At 43.7% G+C, this 23,052-nt stretch overlaps 1 protein-coding gene across 6 annotated transcripts in view; it reads left to right on the top strand.

Annotated features, from left to right (window-relative positions):
• The window catches only part of ror1 (receptor tyrosine kinase-like orphan receptor 1), a 304,997-nt gene that overhangs the window by 250,506 nt on the left and 31,439 nt on the right, over positions 1–23,052 (top strand). For 2 of the 6 annotated variants that reach the window (XM_068037321.1, XM_068037318.1), the window contains one exon: positions 8,473–8,782. The exons of 3 other annotated variants lie outside the window; for them this stretch is intronic. The gene's annotated coding sequence lies outside the window, so the exon portion shown is untranslated. Of the gene's footprint in view, positions 1–8,472; positions 8,783–12,486; positions 12,584–23,052 lie in introns of all 6 variants that reach the window. One more of the 6 variants, XM_068037319.1, reaches the window with a different exon arrangement.

The raw sequence follows: 23,052 nt of genomic DNA, 5'->3' as shown, positions 1-23,052 counted from the left end.
TCCATCACCAAGAGTGGCTCAGTAGCACCACTACTGACCGAGCTGGCCGAGTCCTAAAGGACATAGCTGCTATACTGGGTATGCGGCAGGTGGTGAGGGAACCAACAAGAGAGGAAAACATACTTGACCTCATCCTCACCAATCTGCCTGCCACAGATGCATCTGTCCATGATAGTATTGGTAGGAGAGACCACCGCACAGTCCTTGTGGAGACGATGTCCCACCTTCACATTGAGGATACCCTCCATCATGTTGTGTGGCACTACCACCGTGCTAAATGGAATAGATTTTGAACAGATCTAGCAATGCAAAACTGGGCATCCATGAGGCACTGTGGGCTATCAGCAGCAGCAGATTTGTACTCAACCACAATCTGTAACCTCATGGCCTGGCATATCCCCCACTTTACCATTGCTATCAAGCCAGGAGACCAACCCTGGCTCAATGAAGAGTGCAGGAGGGCATGCCAGGAGCAGCACCAGGCCTACCTCAAAATGAGGTGTCAACCTGGTGAAGCTACTGCACAGGACTATCTGTGTGCCAAACTGCGTAAGCAGCATGCGATCGACAGAGCTAAGCGATCCCATAACCAACGGGTCAGATCTGAGCTCTGCAGTCTTGCCACATCTAGCCGTGAATGGTGGTGGACAATTAACTAACTGGAGGAGGTGGCTCCACAAATATCCCGATCCTCAGTGATGGGGGAGCCCAGCACATCAGTGTGAAAGATAAGGCTGAAGCATTTGCAACAACCTCCAGCCAGAAGTGCCGAGTTGATGATCCATCTCGGCCTCCTCCTGAAGTCCCCAGCATCACAGATGCCAGACTTCAGCCAATTCGATTCACTCTGCATGATATCAAGAAACAAATGACGGCACTGGATACTGCAAAGGCTATGGGCCCTGATAGTATTCCGGCAATAGTACTGAAGATCTGTGCTCCAGAACTTGCTGCACCCCTAGCTGTGGGGTACTGTGGGCCCCGAGCCAAGCTGTTCCAGTACAGCAACAACACTGGCATATACCCTGCAATGTGGAAAATTGCCCAGGGGGTATGTCCTGTACACAAAAAGCAGGACAAGTCCAACCCGGCCAATTACCATCAGCCTACTCTCAATCATCACTAAAGTGATGGAAGGTGTCATCAACAGTGCCATCAAGCGGCACTTGCTTAGCAATAACCTGCTCAGTGATGCTCAGTTTGGGTTCCACCAGGGCCACTCAGTTCCTGACCTCATTACAGCCTTGGTTCAAACATGGACAAAAGAGCTGAACTCAAGAGGTGAGGTGAGAGTGACTCCCCTTGACATCAAGGCAGCATTTGACCGAGTATGGCATCAAGGAGCTAAAGCAAAACTAAGGTCAATGGGAATCAGTTGGAAAACCCTCCGCTGGCTGGAGTCATAAGTAGTGCAAAGGAAGATGGTTGTGGTTGTTGCAGGTCAATCATCTGAGCTCCAGGACATCACTGCAGCAGTTCCTCAGGGTAGTGTCCGAGGCCCAACCATCTTCAGCTGCTTCATCAATGACCTTCCTTCAATCATGAGGTCAGAAGTGGGGATGTTCGCTGATGATTGCACAATGTTCAGCACCATTTGTGACTCGTCAGATACTGAAGCAGTCCGTGTAGAAATGCAGCAAGACCTGGACAATATCCAGGCTTGGGCTGATAAGTGGCAAGTAACATTCGCGCCACACAAATGCCAGGCAATGACCATCTCCAACAAGAGAGAATCTAACCATCTCCCCTTGACATTCAATGGCATTACCATCGCTGAATCCCCCACTATCAACATCCTAGGGGCTACCATTGACCGTAACTGAACTGGAGTAGCCATATAAATACCGTGGCTACAAGAGCAGGTCAGAGGCTAGGAATCCTGAGGCGAATAACTCACCTCCTGACTCCCCTGTCCTGTCCACCATCTACATGGCACAAGTCAGGAGTGTGATGGAATACTCTCCACTTGCCTGGATGGGTGCAGCTCCAACAGCACTCAAGAAGCTCGACACCATCCAGGACAAAGCAGCCCGCTTGATTGGCACCCCATCTACAAACATTCACTCCCTCCACCACCAATGCACAGTGGCAGCAGTGTGTACCATCTACAAGATTCACTGCAGCAATGCACCAAGGCTCCTTAGACAGCACCTTCCAAACCCGCGACCTCTACCAACTAGAAGGACAAAGGCAGCAAATGCATGGGAACACCACTACCTGCAAGTTCCCCTCCAAGTCACACACCGTCCTGACTTGGAACTATATCGCCATTTCTTCACTGTTGCTGGGTCAAAATCCTGGAACTCCCTTCCTAACAGCACTGTGGGTATACCGACCCCAAATGTACTGCAGCGGTTCAAGAAGAGAGCTCACCACCACCTTCTAAAGGGCAATTAGGGATGGGCAATAAATGCTGGCCTGGCCAGCGATGTCCACATCCCATGAATGAATTTTAAAAAAGGAATGTTTGAGGGCTCTCCGCTTCTTCCTTGTACAGAGGCCCAACCAGTCCCCATCCACCACTACCCACCCCCGCCTGGCTGATCTTGTTCTCACATTGAACAACTTCTCCTTCAACTCTACTCACTTCCTTCAAGTAAAAGGTGTTGCTATGGGTACCCGCATGGGTCCTAGTTATGCTGGTCTTTTTGTGGGATATGTCGAACATTCCTTGTTCCAGTCCTACTCACGTCCCTTCCCCCAACTCTCTTTCCGGTACATTGATGACTGTATCGGTGTCGTTTCCTGCTCCTGCCCCGAACTGAAAAACGTTATCAACTTTGCTTCCAATTTCCACCATCCTCTCACCTTTACATGGTCTATCTCCGACACTTCCCTTCCCTTCCTCGACTTCTCTGTCTCCATCTCTGGGGATAGGCTGCCCACTAATATTCATGACAAGCCCACTGGCTCCCACAGCTACCTCGACGACACTTCTTCACACCCTGCCTCCTGTAAGGACTCCATTCCATTCTCCCAGTTTCTCCATCTCCAACACATCTGCTCTGATGATGCAACCTTCTGCAACAGTGCTTCTGATATGTCTTTTTTCCTGAACCAAGGATTCCCCTCCACTGTGGTTGACAGGGCCTTCAACCGTGCTTGCCCAGCTCCTGCTGCAGGCTGTCCTGTGAAGGGATTGCCCCTCCACGATGGTGGCCCGGATACTCAGTCGATTTTTTATTTTAAATTTAAAGAAGTTGGAGAGAGGGCGACTCCATCTTTGGGCGCCCTCTCTCACTTACCTTGAAAGGGTGGCTTCTGCTCCTTTCAAGCTGGAGAGCCTCTTATTGCCCTCCAGCTTCACGAGCTCTGTCCTTAATTGGAGGACGAGCCCACCCTCTGGCCACTAATTGGCCAATTTGGGGAAAATCACAGTGTTCCCCACACAGTGCTGGCTTCTGACCCCCATTTGAGCCTGACAGCGGGTCATGGAAACCTGATGATGGGTCCTGAAGCCTGTGGCAAAATTCCTGCCTGTGCTGTCAGCTTTGGAATTATTCTCAAATGATGTGCATCAAAGATTGATATTGCAGCAGCATACTCAAATTCACTTCCATATCCCTCCACAGCTGCACTGGTACTCCAGTACATGATATCATCTTGCCCTACAGTTGTTACAACTCTGTGTTAATTGGTCAACAAATACTTTTCTCTCTGCTTCTCTTTTGGAAAACACAAACTACTGCTGAGCTATGGTTCTATAGATGTACCCCTAGTGCTATCCTGCAAGAGATCAGCTAACTCAACACAGAACTGGGAAGGAACCTGGAACCTTCCTGGTCAGCATCACTCCATTCCATACTGGCAGTGTAGTAACTAAATGAGACAGCAGAGAAGCCCCCAAGCAGTAAAGATTTATTGAGTATTTATGAACATAGGTTTCTTGCGTCAAATATTTAACAATGCAATAACTTTAAAGTGACATGGGAATTTCTAGATGAAAAATGACCAAGGTGCATCAAATTTGTCTTCTATTTCCTTGGCGGTCTCATGATACTATGCTAATTGAGTTGTTGACTGATCATAGCAATCAATCTATAAATTAGTCGCAACAGACCCAGACATGAGGTGAAGAAAACTCCCAATGGCAGAAAGCTTTTGGAACCATAGGTGCAAAGTCATCCATTCCATCCAAGCATGCTACACTTAACATATATCATGTCTCAAATTACTCACATACTGTATCCCGAAGTATTATTTTCTGAAAGAAATCTTTTATTTGGATGACTTAGTACTGTCTGCTTCCACTATCTCCCTGGGAAGCCTGTTTCATAGATTGACTATTTGATCACTGAAATAATGTGCGACAGATTAGTTCTGAATTTATCACCTTCAAGCACAGACGATGTCCTCTGGTTCTACTGATCTGGACAAGATGAAACAACTTGTCATGGCCTACATTATCTAGTCCCTGTTAAGTCCTAAAAGCTGCAATGATGTCACCTCTCAACCTTCTCTTTTCCTGGGCCACTTTTGCTATTAAAATAAGCTATCGGAGACAAGACGAGCACTTTGCTCATCCAGTCCTGACATAACAATATGGCGGAAAAGTTGTTATAAGTTGGCACCATGATTGAAGCAGTATATCAGATAACTGTTGTGACCAGTGTCTATCTTAGGAATGTGTTGAGGAGACATACACAGTAGACTCATCAAGTAAAAGAAAGAAACATGAATTCTCTCAAAACTCCAGGGAAACGATTAACGGGTAGAAATGAGACAGCGGCTTGATGTGGGGAGATGCACTGCGTCTGGATTAGACAGTTTATAAATTCAAGATTTCAAAATCCATATATCACTAAAACTTTAATTCATCTTTTTGTATCAAATGTCTGTTACTCTGTGTATCTGGAGAGAGACCAAGATATGCTGAGCCAATAACATTATAGTGCCAACTTTTCTTCCCCACCCCCAAACATCATGTAAAACACATGATGTAAAACACAGTATCTTTTATGTACGTAGATAATCTGTCTTTCAGTGTGCCATTGATCAGTTGTCCAAATTGTAGGCTGACTTGGAGTTCCCATGTAGAAGACACAATAATTTTCTACCATTAGTAGACCAGATTTACAATACCATTGCATAACTGAACTATCCTCTGAGGTTCAACAACATAAAGTGGAGGGAGAGGTGGGAATGGGGCTTTGTCCCAGTCAAAACACTTCTGAGAGGGAGGGTTTTGACTTTTGTTTGGACCAGATGATTTTCTGGACAGCCCACAGTCCTCACAAGCAGATAATATGTGTTCAAAAGGCAATGATAGATTTTTCTAGTATTATTAGGTCTTGGCACAAGGCTGCTGTTGGCTTTTCCATTGCTCAGCTGCTGTATCGCAGATGCATCAAAATTATTCTATTCTCCCTTCTTCCTTTACCATGAAGGATGCAAAACACCTTTCCCAATGATTTGCTGTATAAATAGTTTTGTACGAAGTCATGTTACCTCACACAAGAAATTACATTGCAGCAGGGGTTGGGGGGTGGGTGTGGGAAGGGGGGTTGGTGGTTGACAGGGTGTGTGTGGAGGAAGGGTATAGAGTGTCTAGTCATGATGCTCCAGGCATCATACATGTGGGTCAGGCTTGATGGACCAGCTGGTCTTTCCCTTCCTGTTATTTTCGTATGTTTGTATGTAAGGCTGTAGATTTAATCCCAGTCTCTGCTGATTTAGCTGATCTCAACTAGGGCAATGGTTGTGGTGTTGCAATGACTGGATCTTCTCCAGGTTAAGGAGGGTCAAACACCAGCTGCCGGGGATCTGACCCTGGTCACTATGCAGTGACTCACTGCAATATACAAATATGTAGGCAGTAGATGAGAATAAGATCAGTTTGGCTGGATTTCTCCCCTCCCACCGTCATTCCTGCTAAGTGTTATGAAAGTGCTTCTGGTTTTTGTTAAAATATTTTTTGAGGAATTCTTAGTCAAACTGAAGAAATGTTGGACCAGTTTTTTTTTCAAGAGGGTCATCAATAGGACACTGAAAGAATTGGTTTGGCAACAATGTTTACTGGTTCTCACATGACTCAAATTAAAAATAGAACAGAAATTCTGGTAATTGAGGAAGATGTGTGCAGAGAAGTGACAGTCACGCGAGCTGTGACAGAAAAACCCCTGGGAGCAACAGAGCACCTGAAAGAGCAGCAGACTTACAAGCTTTTGGTTCTAGTGTCAGTGTTTTACCTCATGGAATGAGATAAAGTCAAGCCTGCTGAAGAAGTGTCACGGAGGAAGAGACCAGATTCTTGCTGAATGTTTAAAGAAACACCTGCTAAATCAATTCTCAACTCTGCCTGAAAATAACTGTTTTAAAAGATCCCAGTGACCTGTCTACTGGTACTCGGAGGCCAGAATGTATGCCAGTTTTGGAACACAACATTTCTTTAGTTTTAGTTTAGTTTTAGAGATACACCACTGAAACAGGCCCTTCGGCCCACCGAGTCTGTGCCGACCATCAACCACCCATTTATACTAATCCTACACTAATTCCATATTCCTACCACATCCCCACCTGTCCCTATATTTCCCTACCACCTACCTTCAAGAAGGAGTAACTATTCAGCCCAAGTGGGGTTTTTATTCTGCAACAGAGCTCTGAACAAAAATCCCTTTTATTTTTCCTGTGTGCGTGCGTGCGTGCGCGAGAGAGAGGGAGTGTGAAGGGCTATGTGTCATGGTCCTGTAGTTTTTTTTTTGGAGTATGCAGTTTGCCTGTAAGGCTTGCAGGGGATCAGTATTGCTTTAAGAGCTGGCAAGCCTTAGGAGTTATAGGAAGGTGCATTTTTGGTTGCCATTAGAAACAGCCATTTGGAGACTGCGATTCAAAGAGTGCATTCTCATTACCATAGATATAGCCACTGGGAGTGAGTCGGATGCAATACATTTGTTACAATTGAGTTTTGAATTGGCTGTTAGTGAGACAGTTTGTGCTAACAGAACTCAGATAGAAGACCTAGACAGCTGCGATGAACACACCTGAAAAAGAGTTCTCAACCATTTAAACTGAAGGAAGAGGATTTTAGTCTGTTTAATTATTATCTCTCAAAATTCTGAAACATCAAGCCAAAACAGAGATGTCTGGTAATTTAAATTTAAGAAAGGGAAGTTAGACTGTGACAATCTTTTATCCCTCAAAAACTCAAAAATCAGATTGATTCTGTTGAAAGTGTTTGCAAGTCGTTAATTGTTGAAATTCGCTGGAGATGGAAAGCAACATCCTGTGAAGACTGCGAGCAACATTGGACTGTAAATTTGCAAGGACTCTAATTTTTTCTATTTTTAAATGTTGTTTATATCTTCATAGCGTTTAAGAATTTAGTTCTTCTAATTAAAAAGTTAATTTGTTGATTTAAAGACACCTGATTTGGTTAGCCTCATTCGGGGGTTAATAGATGGTACAATTTGGCTGGGTTTTTCTTTAATTTAGAAAGTTATTAAATGATATGTTAGCCTATCTGTGGAATGACGGGATTGAACTAACAGTGCATTGGTCCCACCACAATCAGAATCATATATTTTGATTGGGGCTTGGACAGGAGCGGTCGGTCATAACACTAAGGTAAAAAGGGAACTTTAAAATTTCAATCTGTGTGTTTATGCTTTACTTCATTACTGGTTAAGACTTGTTTTATAATAAATTAATAATTTTGTTCATTAAAGAAACCTGGTTGGTGTATTTTATTCTGGGAAAAATAGAGTATATGATTGACCATATCGATAAGTGGGAACATTTTAAAATATATGTTGTGACCTGTGGAGAAGTGGGACTAGAATAAACAGTGCACTCCTCATGCCTTGGTCGTAACATAAGCACCAACTATGCCATCTTACCCATGAAGAATTAGTTAGTGGAGAGTGAGGAACTGCAGCCCAGCATGTGTCAGTATCTTCAGGTGAGGAGGGGAAAATATGGGAGAACTCAGAAGAGGGGGCAAGGTACAAAAATATTTTAAACATGCACAGAACCCTAAGAAAAATGCCTGATCACCTTCCAGCTCCATAGACAACAATCAGATAGATTACATCTTGCATATGTTAAATATTTAAAGATAAGAAAATTGATGAATATCTTACTTCCTTTAAATGCTTGGTGAAATTCACTTCAAACCTGCTGATGGCTCAGTTGTGTGAACGAGCGATGAAAGTAATTTGCCTTGAGGGCAAACTTTAGTCAATTCCTTGCGTTTTTAAAGGTAACTCTTCAGGCCAGTGCAATCTGGACTGATCCCATCCCACATACTTCATAGTAAGCTAATAGATTGGTTCTGTTTTTTTCATCAATAAATACCTCTGGTGCTAGACTTGTGTTGTGATGGTCTGCTTTCCTTTATCTTGCCTGTAAGCACCGATAAAGTGATTGATCATAATGGTAGGAAGGGAAGAGGCAGAATGTTTGAAAGGAGACCAGTACTTAATGTGGGAAGGGGAATATTATCAATCTAAACTACAGTCCTTTTCCCAACTACAGCTGTTTTGGGAATGGAGCTCTACTATTGGCCTCTGCACTAGAGAGGCAAACACTCCTCAAGACTCACAGTCCTGATCATATCCCAACAACCCTTAGGAAAAGTTGTGTGAATGCATGTCTTGAGAAGAACAGGTTTGAGCTCAGCTGTGATACCACCACTGTTGAATAGCCTATCAATGTCGTCTCACACATGAAGAATGACAGAATGACCACTTAAAAGATGTACTGGAAGGGCTGTCAGCGGCTCAGTACCAGAGCCCAGCAAGAGTCTGAGCCTTAAGGAGGAGCGGGAGGAAAACTGGAGAGGAAGGTAAATTGTTGAGCATTTGTACTCCTTGAGGGTAGAAACGTCAGAATCTTGCAGTCTGCAGGAGACTACCTTATAGGTTTAGAAATACTATCTGGATAATGTGTCCGTCTCTAGACGATTCTCTGGAATTGGTGTCCTTCTTGCTGTCAGACGATGATTCCTCCCCCCCCCCCCCCCCATTGTGAAACAATTTTAAAAATTCAGTATTGTTTCATGAAATAGTTAAGGGTAAGTCTTGGGCTTCATTTCAAATGAACACTTTATTTACAGGAGAACACTGCTTGCTGGTTCACTGCTATCCAGCCCTGAGTGTGCCTGATATTCTGTAAAGGTAATTCCTCAGCTTGTACTCTCGATGGCTCTGTACTCAGGGATATAAACTCTCTGCTTTAGCTCAGTAATCAATTTTGCTGAAATACCACCTGGGACTTGAGTTTTGTTCCTTTGTGAGGAAGGAGTATTTTGAGAGCCACAGAATCAGCCATTGTATAAACTTTTCTCTGTCACAAATAAGCCTGAAGCATTAGACCTGCGAGCCATACTGTGTCCTTTATATATATTTCCCCTGTGCTTTACATCTGTGTGCTGAATGATCTTCGCAGAATACCACTGGCATTCTTAATGCACAAAATAGAGGGGAAGAAAATCACTACTTTGTGCCATGGTAGAGTACAGCAGCCACTAAACTTTCCACTGAGAATACTGCCAGCATCCACAAAAAGAGAACATTTCAACCCCTATGTTTCTTGCAGTCACGTTTAGCTGAAACAGTAGTTTCAGGATTTTATATTTGAAACTTATTTATCACTATACTGAAATTAAGACTCACTGGATCATCTTGTACTTTTAACTCTTTCTTTCACAGTTTCTGAAAATGATGGTGCTCTTTATCTCCCTCAGGCTTTTCTTCTACTTAAATCTGCAGGTTTTTAAAACTCAAGTTTAATGTAACTTAGCCACCAAAGTTTATCTATGTTTTTTAGCCCACTCTTTTCAAACTTAGTGGTGTTCTCTGCAGTGAGGCTTGGTCCTGTACTTGGGTTGATCAATAAAAAAAGATTTCATAATTTAAAACTTTTGAGTTTGGCAGCAGTAGGATAGAGAGAATGGCCGTTTAGTTTATTTTTTTATCCTTTATGAAGAGAGGTGGAGAGTATTTTGCCTTCTTCCAAGAGTTGAAATTAATGTTGTGCTTGCATTGAATCACGCTGCTTTGTACCTACTTCAGCCTTATTGAGTGAGAGTTTCAGGATCTGTTTATGTTGAGGATAACAGATTGAGGGCATCCTGCCAACTGTATACAGACCTCTAGCTTGTAACTGTTTGCTCAATCAGCAGTCAGCTGTAGGCTCAGACTTGGCACTATGGCATGGGACAAATTCTTGATTTTAGTTGGCAGTTTGCAAAATAAGTTAGTCTAGGAATATGTATGTCTTTGGGATTCAGGTTACACCCTCTTCATATTCTGCAATATTAATATTAAATATATTTTTTATTATGCTACAAATTGGGAAGAGTACATTTACTGTGTGGTACTTTTGTAAATAAACCTTGAATTTTTAATATCAGCATAATCATCATTTAGTTAATAGGAAGGCAGATATTCAGACCAACTTTGTAAAATCAACCTTGCTTTAAAATAACGGATTAAAAAGGACTTTTTAATGCACTGTGTATAATTAATTGGAGCTTCTGCGAATCAAAAGTTTACAAAGAATTGAAATCTTTGACCCTAATTCTCAGGAGGCTGACTGAAAATTTTCAGGACTTTCCTCTGATGATAGACAAGCTACAGGCTTTGTTGAAATATATTTGTGCAGTTTATGCATCAAAGGACTCTATTCTTGGTGATTCTCTGGTACATTCCAATTAATGAGCTTATAATCGAGAACACTGGGCTCTTACATCTGAGCTAAAGATATCACTGGGGAAAAAATCAAATATATTCTGTTTTGAAAGACACATGTCACCCTTGTTGATCAGGGACTATTGATTTTAATCTTTCCTTAGGTTAGAGTAGATTGCACTTGGTCTATGGAAGGAGCAGCATTGCTGGCTTTTACTCAATCCTTACTTTCTATGTACTTAAGCAAAGCTTGTCCCTTCACTGTTTCTTTGACCATCCTTGAGTAACGGCTTGCTGTGGGCCCAAACCATTTTCAATGAATTTTGAAGGTTTACCTGTACGCCTACTTCAGCTTCCCTGGTGCCAATCCCCAACCGTGTTCCAACAAGTATTTCAAGTATCTCACTCTGGCACTCTATGCTTAACTCTGACTGATGCTTCAGGCCTGTTTGGATGGATGATATTAGCAGTTCTCCATAATTAACCTTGGATGTATCCAAATTCCTCCATGTTATTCATTTATTTAATACACAGTAATAAAAAAGGTTGCTGCTGTACATGCCCACTCTCCAAAGTAAAGTAGTACAGAATGTGGCCCAAAAAATTATTAACCAGCCAAATTGGGATTCAGTGAGTTGATTGCCACAGACCTGGACTCATTCCATTCAGGCAGACCATGCATGTGTGCACTCCAGTATTGATAATGTTTGACATGCGACAGGTTCACTGTCTCTCATTGTATGTTTTGATTTGGGATAGCTGAAGATTTGGAACAAATGTGCATCTGTACCTGTTGTTACAGATGCAATCCAATGTAAACATTTGCAGAGTCCTTGATTTGGGTTCCAGTCGCAGTCCAAATCCTCAACCTCTCAATCTCCAGGCATTTATATCCAAAAACATAGCGTTAGTTTTCACATGTACACTGACAACACCCAGGTCAACCTCACCATCATGTCTCTCGACTCCTCTGCTGTCTCTAAATTGTCAGACTGCTTGTCCAACATCCAGTACTGGATAATTATTAGGAAGTCTGAAGCCATTGTCTCTCCTCCAAACTCTGTTCCCTAGCTACTGAATCCAACCCTCTGAGACTGAACTAGACCGTTGTAACCTTGGTGTCATATTTGAACCCGAGGTAAGCTTCTGACCACGTATTCATGCCATCATTTAGATTACTATTTCCACCTCCATAGCATAGCCCAACTTTGTCCCTACTTCAGCTCATCTGCTGTTGAAACCCCCATCTAGGCTTTTATTACCTCTGAACTTGACTATTCCAACACACATGTCCTACCTTCCATAAGCTTGATGTCATTCAAAACTCTGGTGTCTGTGTCTTTACTCGCACCAAGTCGCATTCACTTAACACCCTTGTGCTTGCTGACCTACATTGGCTCCCGGTCAAGCAATGCCTCAATTTTAAAATTCTTATCCTTGTTTCCACTTCCCTCCTTGTCTCACCCCTTCCTATCTCTTTAATCTCCTCCAATCCCAAAACCCTCCAAGATATCTGCATTAATCTAATTCTGGCCTCTTGAAGATCTTTGATTTTAATTGCTCCATCATTGGTGGCTGTGCCTTCAGTTTCCTAGATCCTAAGCTCTGGAATTCCCTCCCTAGAGCTCTGCACCTCTCTACCTCTCTTCCTTCAAGACGCACCTTAAAATCTACCTCTTTGACCAAATCTATGACTATCTGCCCGAATATCTCTTTATGTGGCTCAGTGTCTAATTTTGCATTATAACACATCTGTGAAGCACCTTGGGACATTTTGTTACATTAAATGTGCGATATAAATATTTGTTGTTGTTTTGACGTTCAAATTTTCTATGTTGTTGCGTATCTATACTTTCAGATATTATTATGCATTTCTTTAATAAATGACTGTACTCCAGAGGGCTTCGCTGATGAATTGATGCTCCTTGTGGAACAGAGTCATGTAGACCAGGAAGGTACTACCTTGATCTGGTTTATGCTTGGTTAGCTGATCTAAACCAGGGTTATGGCAGAGTGTTGCAATTAGTCTCAGCACTTCCAGGGCTAAGAGATGGAAGAAAAACAACAGCTAGGATTCCTGTTCCTCATTGTCATCCAGTGACCCCTGCTAGAAAGTGTGCATTTCTGAGTGTCTCGTGAAACTACATTCACATTGTTGAATAAATAGCTGGCATTCATCCTCAAGGCCCTTACTTATACACAGCCACTTGGGCAACGTATTGAAGGTCATATGTGCAAGGCCACTCCTTAGCAGCCCAGGTACAATGAATTGGTGCTAGCACCCCAAACAATAATTGTGGAAAACTTCTGAATATTTATCTGTGCTTAATCCTCCATTATTCAGCCCCGATTGGTTACTTTCCACAGACAGTCCAAGCATAATTGAGTCATTACGTTGCATGGAGTATTTGCTTATTTCTGTGAATACATATCCTTATGATAATAGACTGTATGCCCTGAAAGAGAAGCCTGTATCAAAGCCAAAAATCAGTTGCCATGGCTACTTTGACAGCAATGTAACTTTTAAAAAATTATTTTTGAGAGCGTGTGTTTGCTCCCTTTCTCCTTTTTGAGTGCCACTGCTCTGCTTATTGTTTCTGATCCAAACAATAGGCAGACGGTTGCTTCCTAGGCCTCTGTCATTACAATAGCAAAACCATCCACTCGGAGCAATGCAAGAGTGGCCTGGGGCTGATTCTGTCCCTGCAGTTTTCCTTTCCTTCCTGTTGGGAAGTCCCACATCTGCCCACAATTAGTACTGCTGTGATCAGGAACTCACCTTATGTGGATACTCACATCTTACCATGCCATGGCACAATGCATGTGGCCTCCATTGCTTTGCACCTTGGCACATCTGTGGTTTGAAAAGATGGCATCAGAAATAAAATCTAATCAGTGAAAAACCATGAAGCAATGGTTTAATGTAATGAAAATGCTAATGGATCAGCTCCCCTGTTAGCTCAGTGGGTAAATAGAAGGCCAAATAGACTAGGAAGGCCCTCAAACAAAAAGCAAAATACTGCAGATACTGGAAATCTGAACAAAAACAGAAAATGCTGGAAATACTCAGCAAGTCAGGCTGTGTCTATGGAGAAAATAGACAAGTCATTACAGGTATGGACTCATCATCAAAACCATCCAGATTTGGATGTGCAGGGCACAGTTTTAAAATTTGGAAGTATTGTGAATTGTGAGTAAAAAAGACTTGCATTTATATAGCACCTTTCATGACCACCAGATGTCTCAAAGTGCTTTACAGCCAATGAAGTACTTTTGGAAGTGTAGTCACTGTTGTAATGTGGGAAACACAGCAACCAGTTTGCGCACAGAAAACGCTCACAAACAGCAATGTGATAATGACCAGATAATCTGTTTTTGTGATGTTGATTGAAGGATATCTATTGGTCAGGAAACCAGGGATAACTCCCCTGATCTTCTTCAAAATAGTGCCATGAGATATTTTTCATCCACCAGAGCAAGCAGATGGGGACTCGGTTTAACTTCTCATTCAAAAAAAACCAGTGCAGCACACCCTCAGTACTGCACTGGAGCTTCAACCTTGATTTTTGTGCTCAAGACCTGGAGTGGGACTTGAACCCACAACCTTGTGAGACAGAGGCAAGAGTGCTACCAACTGAGTCACAGATGACACTGATAGTGATGGACTTCAAGAGGACATTGACAAGCTGGAAGAATGGGTGGACACATGGCAGATGAAATTTAATACAGAGAAGTGTGAACTGATACATTTTGGTAGAAAGAACAAGGGAAGGAAACATAAAATAGAGGATACAATTCTAAAGGGACTGCAGGAGCTGAGGGACCCAAGGGTAAACGTGCACAAATCATTGAAGGTGGCAGGGCTGGTTGAGAAAGTAGTTAATAAGGCATACGGGATTGTGGGATTTATAAATAAAGGCATAGAGTACAAAAGTAAGGAAGTTATGGTGAACCTTTATAAAACACTGGTTTTGCCTCAACTGGAGTATTGTGTCCAATTCTGGGCACCACACTTTAGGAAGGATGTGAACACTTAAGAGAGGTTATAGAAAAGATTTACAAGAATGGTTCCAGGGATGAGGGACTTCAGTTACAAGGTTAGATTGGAGAAGCTAGGGTTGTTCTCTTTAGAGAGTTCTTGTCTTCATCTGATGAAATGTCACAGATCTGAAACATTAACTCTGCTTCTCTAACCAGATGCTGCCTGACCTGCTGAGTATTTCCGGCACTTTCTGTTTTTATTACAGAAAGTTAGGATGCAGGTACAGCAAGCAATTAGGAAGGCAAGTGGCATGTTGGCCTATATTGCAAAGGGATTGGAGTACAACAATAAACAAGTCTTACTACAGTTGTACAGGGTTTCGGTGAGACAATATCTGGAGTACTTGTGCAGTTTTGGTCTCCACATTTACGAAAGGATATATTTGCATTGGAGGCTGTACAGCAAAGGTTTACTAAATTGGTCCCTGGGATGAGGGGTTGTCCTGTGATGAGAGGCTGAGTAAATTGGGCCTATATTCTCTGGTGTTTAGAAGAATGAGAGGCAATCTCATTGAAACATATAAGATTCTGAAGGAGCTGGATAGAGTTGACACTGAGAGATTGTTTTAGCTGGTCGTGGAATCTAAAACCAGATGCACAGTCTCAGGATAAGGGGCTGATCATTTAGGACTGAAATGAGGAGAAATTACTTCACTTAAAGGGTTGTGAATCTTTGGAATTCTCTATCCCAGAGGGTTGTGGATGCTCCATCATTGAATACATTTAAGGCTGGAATAGACAGATTTTTGGTCTCTCGGAATCAAGGGATATGGGGAGCGGGCAGGAAAGTGGAATTGAAGCCCAAGATCAGCCATGATCGTATTGAATGGCAGAGCAGGCTCGATGGGTCATATGGTCTACTGCTCCTATTTCTTGTGTTCTTGTATAAGACTGCAGCCCTGTGCATTAGTAGTCCTGCGAAGGGTTCCCCCTCCACCTCAATGTTCCTACCAGCTTTGGGACTCTTTAGTTTATTAATTCTATGCTGGAAGATGAGGGCACCTCCATTTGGAGGTGCCTTCTCCCTCGCCTGCCTGCCTTGGCATTGCATACCTCTCCTAATGGGGATGCCAGCCTGTCATTGCTGCCGGCCCTGTGACTGGCCCTCCAGCCTTCGGGACCTGTCGACTGCGGGCACGCAGGCGGCCAATTTGGATCCCACCTCTCAGAAGGTTATGCCGGCGGGCGCGATGACATGGGCAGACTCGGGAACCCCATGTGGACCTGGAGTCTGAGTCCAGCCAAAAAGTCCAGCCCATTGAGACACACAAAGTTTGTGGAATGGCCAAAGAGGTGGGGGTTCAGTTGGTGGAAAGAGATGCATGAAAAACTGGCAAAGCTGAATGGGTTCCAGTATTCCAGGAGCCTTGTAGAAGAAAAAAAGGCAGGTCAACACTGTGTGTAGACTGCCTCACCAGCACATTATTCTGACAGAGTGCCCAATCCAAGCACCAACCCACTCCTTCCTCTCAACCCTGAAAAATTCCAGCATATCCATCCCACATTGTCAGCACTTCCTGCCAGAGAGAAAATAGGAGCCATAGTTTAGGTCTAAGTTGTTAAAGTAAATATTGAGGTCAGAGAGCTGCAAAGTACCTGTTGAGCATTTGCAGCATTTTCTGATCTTTTTTCAGCAAGGTCCTGGGTTTGATCCTGGGTTTGTTTAAGTAACTGGCCTTGATGAGGGGAGGCAGTTGAGGTACTATTGGTTGCTTCAGACCCTTGAGCTGGGGATTGGGGAAATCAGGCAGAGTTTCCACTTCTGTTTGTGATCTAGTGGCACCTAGTGAAAAACATGTACGGATGTCAGGTGAGAACAGGCCTGGGCTCAGCAGAGATGCCATTCAGGCTGAATTTCCGACTGTCTATTCGTACACTTGGATATTGGCTACTTTAGTGAGTGCAGTACTGTATGGCTGCCTGTGTCCATAGACAAGACAGGGAAAATAGTGGAAGAAACAAGAAATAAATAGCAGGTCAACAATAAGTTGCCTCATAATAGTTACTTGGATCAGCCCATCAGTTCTTTCTAGTCTTGTTCCAATTTTTTCAAAGAAAAAATTGTGTATTTTTTAAATTAAAAATGAGCACGCATAGTTTTAAACAATTTCACCTTAAAAATGCTGATAAATGTGATGTCAATGATACACACATAAACCAGATCTGCCTTTCAGATGGGTCAGTCACTGAAATCTTTTAAGGAGGCTACATGTCTCCATTTTAACAGGATTTTTATTTTAAATGGGCCTCAGGAATCCTGTCAGGTAAAAAGAGGCAAGAAGGGCTGGAGGTAAGTGTCTTTATTGTGCTGCTTGTGGGCCGTGAGAAGCAGGAATATTTCCTCCAGGCTTACCTGCATACCATCAGACTTCTGCAAATGTCCGATTTATTTTTCTTACCCCCCGTATGTCCAATCACTCCGCTGCGATGCCTCATTCACCCCCTCCACTTTCCTTGCGATGTCCAATTTGCCAATCGCCCCTCTACCTAGTCCATCAATTTCTTTAGTTATTTTCAACATCTCAATCAGATTACCCCTTAACCTCGTCTGCCTGGATTGTCATCCAAATTTACCCAGACGCTCATCTATAGTTAAATTACTTTATCTTGGGTAACATTCAGGACAAAGCAGCCTGCTTTATTGGCACCCCATTCACCACCTTCAACATTCACCAGCTTCACCACCGACGCACAGTGGCAGCTGTGTGTACCATTTACAAGTTGCACTGCAGCAACTCACCAAGGCTCCTTCGACAGCACCTTCCAAACCTGCGACCTCCACTACCTAGAAGGACAAGGGCAGCAAATGCATGGGAACACCACCATCTGCAAGTTCTCCTATAAGCCACACATCATCCTGACTTGGAACTGTATCGCCATTCCTTCACTGTCGCTGGATCAAAATCCTGGAACTCCCTTCCTACAGCACTATGGGTGTACCTACCCCACATGGACTGCAGCGGTTCAAGAAGGCAGCTCACCACCACCTTCTCAAGGACAGTTAGGGATGGGAAATAAATGCTGGTATTGCCAGCGATGCCCACATCTGTGAAAGAATTTTTAAAATTCTGATATTTTAAATATTTAAATCTAGTTGTAGGAACCTTAATACAGCTTTACGGGATCCTGTTTTGTTCAGGGAAATCTAACATATATATCATGTAAACTGAAAAACATTCCAGCTGTAGTCATCCTAACCAGCAAGTTTCTTTTTATATTCAGTGGATAAAACTGGCTCATTATCACTCGTGTCCCCTTATCGGAGCCCAGAAGCATCTAGGGGGTTAGTTGGATTACAGTATGCTGATGCAACTATTTTAAATAAGGAATTTTTATTTTTTAGTAACTTTGGAAGGGTTGAGCACAATTCTACAAGATCAAAACAAAAAGAGTTGCAAACAAACTTTCACCTCTGTTTTCCTGTTTTCGATATTGATCAATGTGCTGTGCATTTCAAACATTTTCTGTTTTTAAAACATTAAACTACGCAAGGTTAGAATTTACACTTGCGATAGTAGTGGATGAGCACTTGATGGAATTTTATGATTTCTCTTTGTTCATTTAACAGAGACAATAATAAATACATTAATGTCTCCATTAAAATATTTGACACAGGAATGCCATAAAAAAGTGTTAAGCTTTTGACCTCTGTTCTTGCCAACCATAATTTCTAGCCTTTATTGCTCTTTGAGTCTGTCAAAAAAGAAACAATCACTACAGAATGCAATCTTTTTTTTTTAAAGTGAAGTGCACAAATACCTGGTTAGTGGGAACAGACACGAGGAGATAAATTTTGGTTGCATATGCAGATCTGACTGCTGGTCTCTTATTTGGATATAGCTTTCTATTATACCCTTATTGGTATCACTTCACATTTCTATATGGATGTTGATTGTTCTAATAGGATTGTATAAGGTTTGGCCTTGGTTACAATATAGTAATACAAATCATAGATTAACAGCACAGAAGGAGGCTGTTCAGCCCATCGTGTCTGTTTCGGCTCTTTAACAGAGCTATCCAATTTGTTCCAATACCCTGCTATTTCTCCAAATCCCTACAAATTCCTCATTTTCAAGTGTGTATGTGTGTGTATATTCTCTTTCGAAAGTTAATATCAAATCAGCTTCTACCACCCTTCCAGGTAGTGCACTCCAAGTCATTATAATGAACTGCATTAAAAAAAAATTCTCCTCGCTTCTCCCCTCGATGTTGTGCCAATTAACTTAAATTAATCTGTATATAAAGTGTATAGTCAACCTAATGCCATCAAAACACAGTCCGATTTAAAACACATTTTTCCCTCTTTAGTGAATACCTGGCATTGTTTTTGCTTGCACCGGTAGTCAATCTCTGCCCGCACACTTGATGTAGCGATACAGAGAACCCGGATAGATGTCCATCTGTCAGGAGTGATCTTGATCCCGCTCTCTGTCTCTCTATCTCTCTCTCTATCTCTCCCCATCCCCCTCTCCTCTCTCTCTTTATCTCTCCCCATCCCCCTCTCCTCTCTCTCTCTATCTCTCCCCATCCCCCTCTCCTCTCTCTCTTTCCACCCATCCCCCTTTCTCTCTCTCTCTCCCCATCCCCCTCTCCTCTCTCTCTCTCTCTCTCTCTCCCTCTCCCCATCCCCCCTCCTCTGTGTCCATCCCTCTCCCCTCTGTGTCCCCCTCTCGCTCCCCCCTCTCTGTCCCCCTCTTTCCTCCTGTGACCCTCCCCCCTCCCTCTGTTTCCTCTCCCCCCCAACCTCTTTACCCCTTTATTCCTTTCTCACCCCCTGCACCCCCCTCCACCCCTCCCTTTCACCTCTGCACATCTCCCTCTTCCCCCTCTTTCCGACCTCCCCCTCTCTCCCCCCTCCCCATCCCACTCTCTCCACCTCCCCCTCTCTCTCCCCTCTCCACCGCTCTCTTACCCCCCCGCTCTCCCCCCATCTCCCCCCTCTCTCTCTTCCCCCTTTCTTCCTCACGCTTCTCTCTCCCCCTCCTCCCTTTCTCCCTCTCCCCCTCTTCCCCTCTCCCCCTCCCCTCTCTCTCATTCCCCGCAACTCTGTCCCTCTCTCTCCCCCCCACCTAAAATGCACCAGGAGTGGAAACACATTGTCGCTCGGCGCCAACCCCACACTCTAAGAGAAACCAGGGCGTTTGGAGAGCTGTTATGTCTGCCTATAAAAAAAAAGTTTGCTCTGGCTTAAAGAAGTCCTGCCTTTCCAGTTCTAGCATTGCTTTCCTGTGCACTATCCTATCTGTTCTACTCACACCAACACACTCCAAGGCTGATTCCACAGGTCGAACACAGGCAGGGAGCACTGGATTGACAGCACCAGTCTTCCCAGCGAGTCCCGACTCCCCTGCGCTCTGTGAGCATTGCCCCCTGCCCTGCTCCCATTGGTCAGCGCCCCTGATTGACGCCACCAGTCTTCCCAGCGAGTCCCGCCTCCCCTGCGCTCCAATTCGACAGAGGTCTGCACGCAGGCAAACCATTCGTGCTTTTGATTGGCGGACCGGATACAAAACTTTGGTGGGCTGTAGGAACTAACTCGATGCCCTGATCCTTTGTAACTACTTTCACTCCTGATAATGATAAATGTCTTGCTCTAAGCCTTTAAACTTGTGTTTTAAAATTGCAAGTTTAAAGGTTTGGAGCAAGACATTTAAAATTACCACGGTCCTCAAAATGTTTACCACAACAAGGGCGGCACAGTGGCGCAGTGGTTAGCACCGCAGCCTCACAACACCAGCGACCCGGGTTCAATTCTGGGTACTGCCTGTGTCTGCGTGGGTTTTCTCCGGATGCTCCGGTTTCCTCCCACAAGCCAAAAGACTTGCAGGTTGGTAGGTAAATTGGCCATTATAAAATTGCCCCTAGTATAGGTAGGTGGTAGGGAAATATAGGGACAGGTGGGGATGTGGTAGGAATATGGGATTAGTGTAGGATTAGTATAAAATGGGTGGTTGATGGTCGGCACAGACTCGGTGGGCCGAAGGGCCTGTTTCAGTGCTGTATCTCTAAACTAAACTAAACTAAACATGTACGGACACGTTGCCGACCCCTGCCTTTGATCACTGGCTCTCTTGCTGGTGGAAACAGTTTCTCCCTATCTTCTCTATTAAACCCCCCTTCCCCCCATTAATTTTGAACACCTCTATTAAATCAAACAAAGGACCTATGCCTGGATGTAACAACTGACCCATAAACAGGCCAATAATCTACATCACACAAAAGCTGGCTGTTCTCATTTATAAGCTTATTTTTGGGGGATAAACCCAAAATAAATCCAATTGTAATGTAACTCTCAGAAACTATCAAGTCATCTTAAAATCTTCAGCCTCAAGTTCATGCACAACTAACAGTGCAAGAAAATAAAATCTGAATGGTTCTGACAGGTTCCATCCCAACACCAACTGATCTGATTACTTGTAACAATCTTTGGTTTTGTTTTCCAACCAACCTGATTTGTCAATTCTGACAATCCCCAATCTGGGGGTAAAATGTTAATTTCTCTTGTGAAATATTGACAAGTGATATTGAAATATGGGTTGAAACACCAAGAGGGATGAATTGCTCCTCATTGCACCAGTTATTTTCAGCAGAAAATTTGCATTGGGGTATATGTTTTCTTATGGAAGTGCACAGGTTTCAAATTGGAACAGTGAAGACAGCATAACTCTCTATCTACTTCTTGCTCTTCTCCTTTTGCATCATATACATGTTCTGTCCCTTCGATATTCATAAAGTCCGCGGGGTTGTTTCCGTCATCCCTGTCTATTGTAATTCGGCCATTCTTGGTGAGTAGGAGGCTTTCCCACTGCGCGCGTCTAACGCTGGATACTGACTTCAGTTGTCATGTGTTTAACATCTGAACCAGGGTATGGGGAGTATGCAACACTACCTCCCCCAACATTGTTATAGGCTCACTAACTTTCACTGCCCAGGCCGCGTAATCTAAGGCTTGGACACATCGGGCCAGTCCCGCCGCTACCAGCGACTGTTTGTTAGAGTAATATCTCCATGGCGTTGTGTCACTATGGCAGTGTAATGCCCCTCATTGTTGTGAAAAGTAGATGTTAAAGGGACGATTGAGGTTAGGGAGCCCCAACACCGGTGCCGTAGCCAATGCCTGTTTGATCCATGTGAATGCCTCTTCACATTCCACGTTCCACTCAGATGCATCTAGTGATTTCGCAGATGGGCGCCCCCCCCCCCCACCCCTTTCGTTAATTCCTGAATTGGTTGGACTGTGGGGGTGTAGTTGTCTACAAAGTTCCTACAATAATTAAATAAGCCCAATATTTGTTTTTCTTCTCGTACGGTTGTCGGGCGAGGCAAAGTTAGGATAGCCTGTTTCCTTTCTGGTGGGAGAGTTTTCTCGCCCTGGGATATCATGTATCCCAGGTATATCACTGATTCTTGCCCGATTTGGGCTTTGGCGAGGTTCATTTTTATTCCGGCTGTCTTAATGGTTTCAAACAATTGTAAGAGTTCAAACATGTGGTTTCGGGTGCTCGTGGATGCCAGAAGGAGGTCATCCACATATTGCAGTAGTACGCCTCCCGTAGGGGATATATCAATTTTCTGGAGGACTTGGGCCATATACCGATGAAATATCCCCGGACTATAGGTGTCCCCGGGTCCAGGTGTATTGTGTCCTGCCCACGGTATTCGAGCATATGCAAGGGAGTCACACGTATCCAGTGATCCCGTACGGCTCCCCAATTAATTACATTCCATCATTATTATACAGTTCAGATAGATCCAATTATTAGCATACAACAATTACGGGTTGACATGAAATTGACATTGTTTAATCAAAGCTTACTCGTACACAGTGATTATATTATCCTTTTACAATGAAGACACGTCCGCAGTGTTTACACAGCCTTTAACCAAAGCTCAAAAGTACATGTCAGCAGACCACGTTATCCTCGAGCAATTAACACTTATTACATTCTGTATTAAAAATTCACATCACCTTTGTTCCTGTGACTGTGAACAGACAGCACCTTGTGGTTTATCAGAAATCTTTACCCAGCGCGCATCTTCCCCTTCTGCTGGGAGCTGCATCTGTGTTTGTGCAACTCCAGCCCAGTTAATCATGAAGCTAGCTAATCTTAACCCTTTACTTGCCCTCTTCAAAGAGGGTAACATCCCAGTCCCATCAAGGACCCCGGTGAAGGAAGTCCCACCCTTTGAGAGATGCCGGTCAATTAGAGGCCGGCAGCTCTTTAACTGAGCAGTGCCTACAGCGGAGGCAGTGGCTGCTACTGAAGGAGCACCCACCCGAGGCTGAGGCGCAGCCCTGGACCCAGGCCACAGGTAGGTCTGGGTGGGAGGGATTTCGCGGTGTGAGAGTTGTGGGGGTAGGTTGTAGGGAGGTTGGCAGCAA

Source organism: Heterodontus francisci, chromosome 8 (assembly GCF_036365525.1).
Source record: "Heterodontus francisci isolate sHetFra1 chromosome 8, sHetFra1.hap1, whole genome shotgun sequence".
NCBI classification, from domain to species: Eukaryota; Metazoa; Chordata; class Chondrichthyes; order Heterodontiformes; family Heterodontidae; genus Heterodontus; species Heterodontus francisci.
The sequence above is the reverse complement of the archived record's forward strand: the minus strand, read 5'-3'. Positions and strand labels throughout refer to the sequence as shown.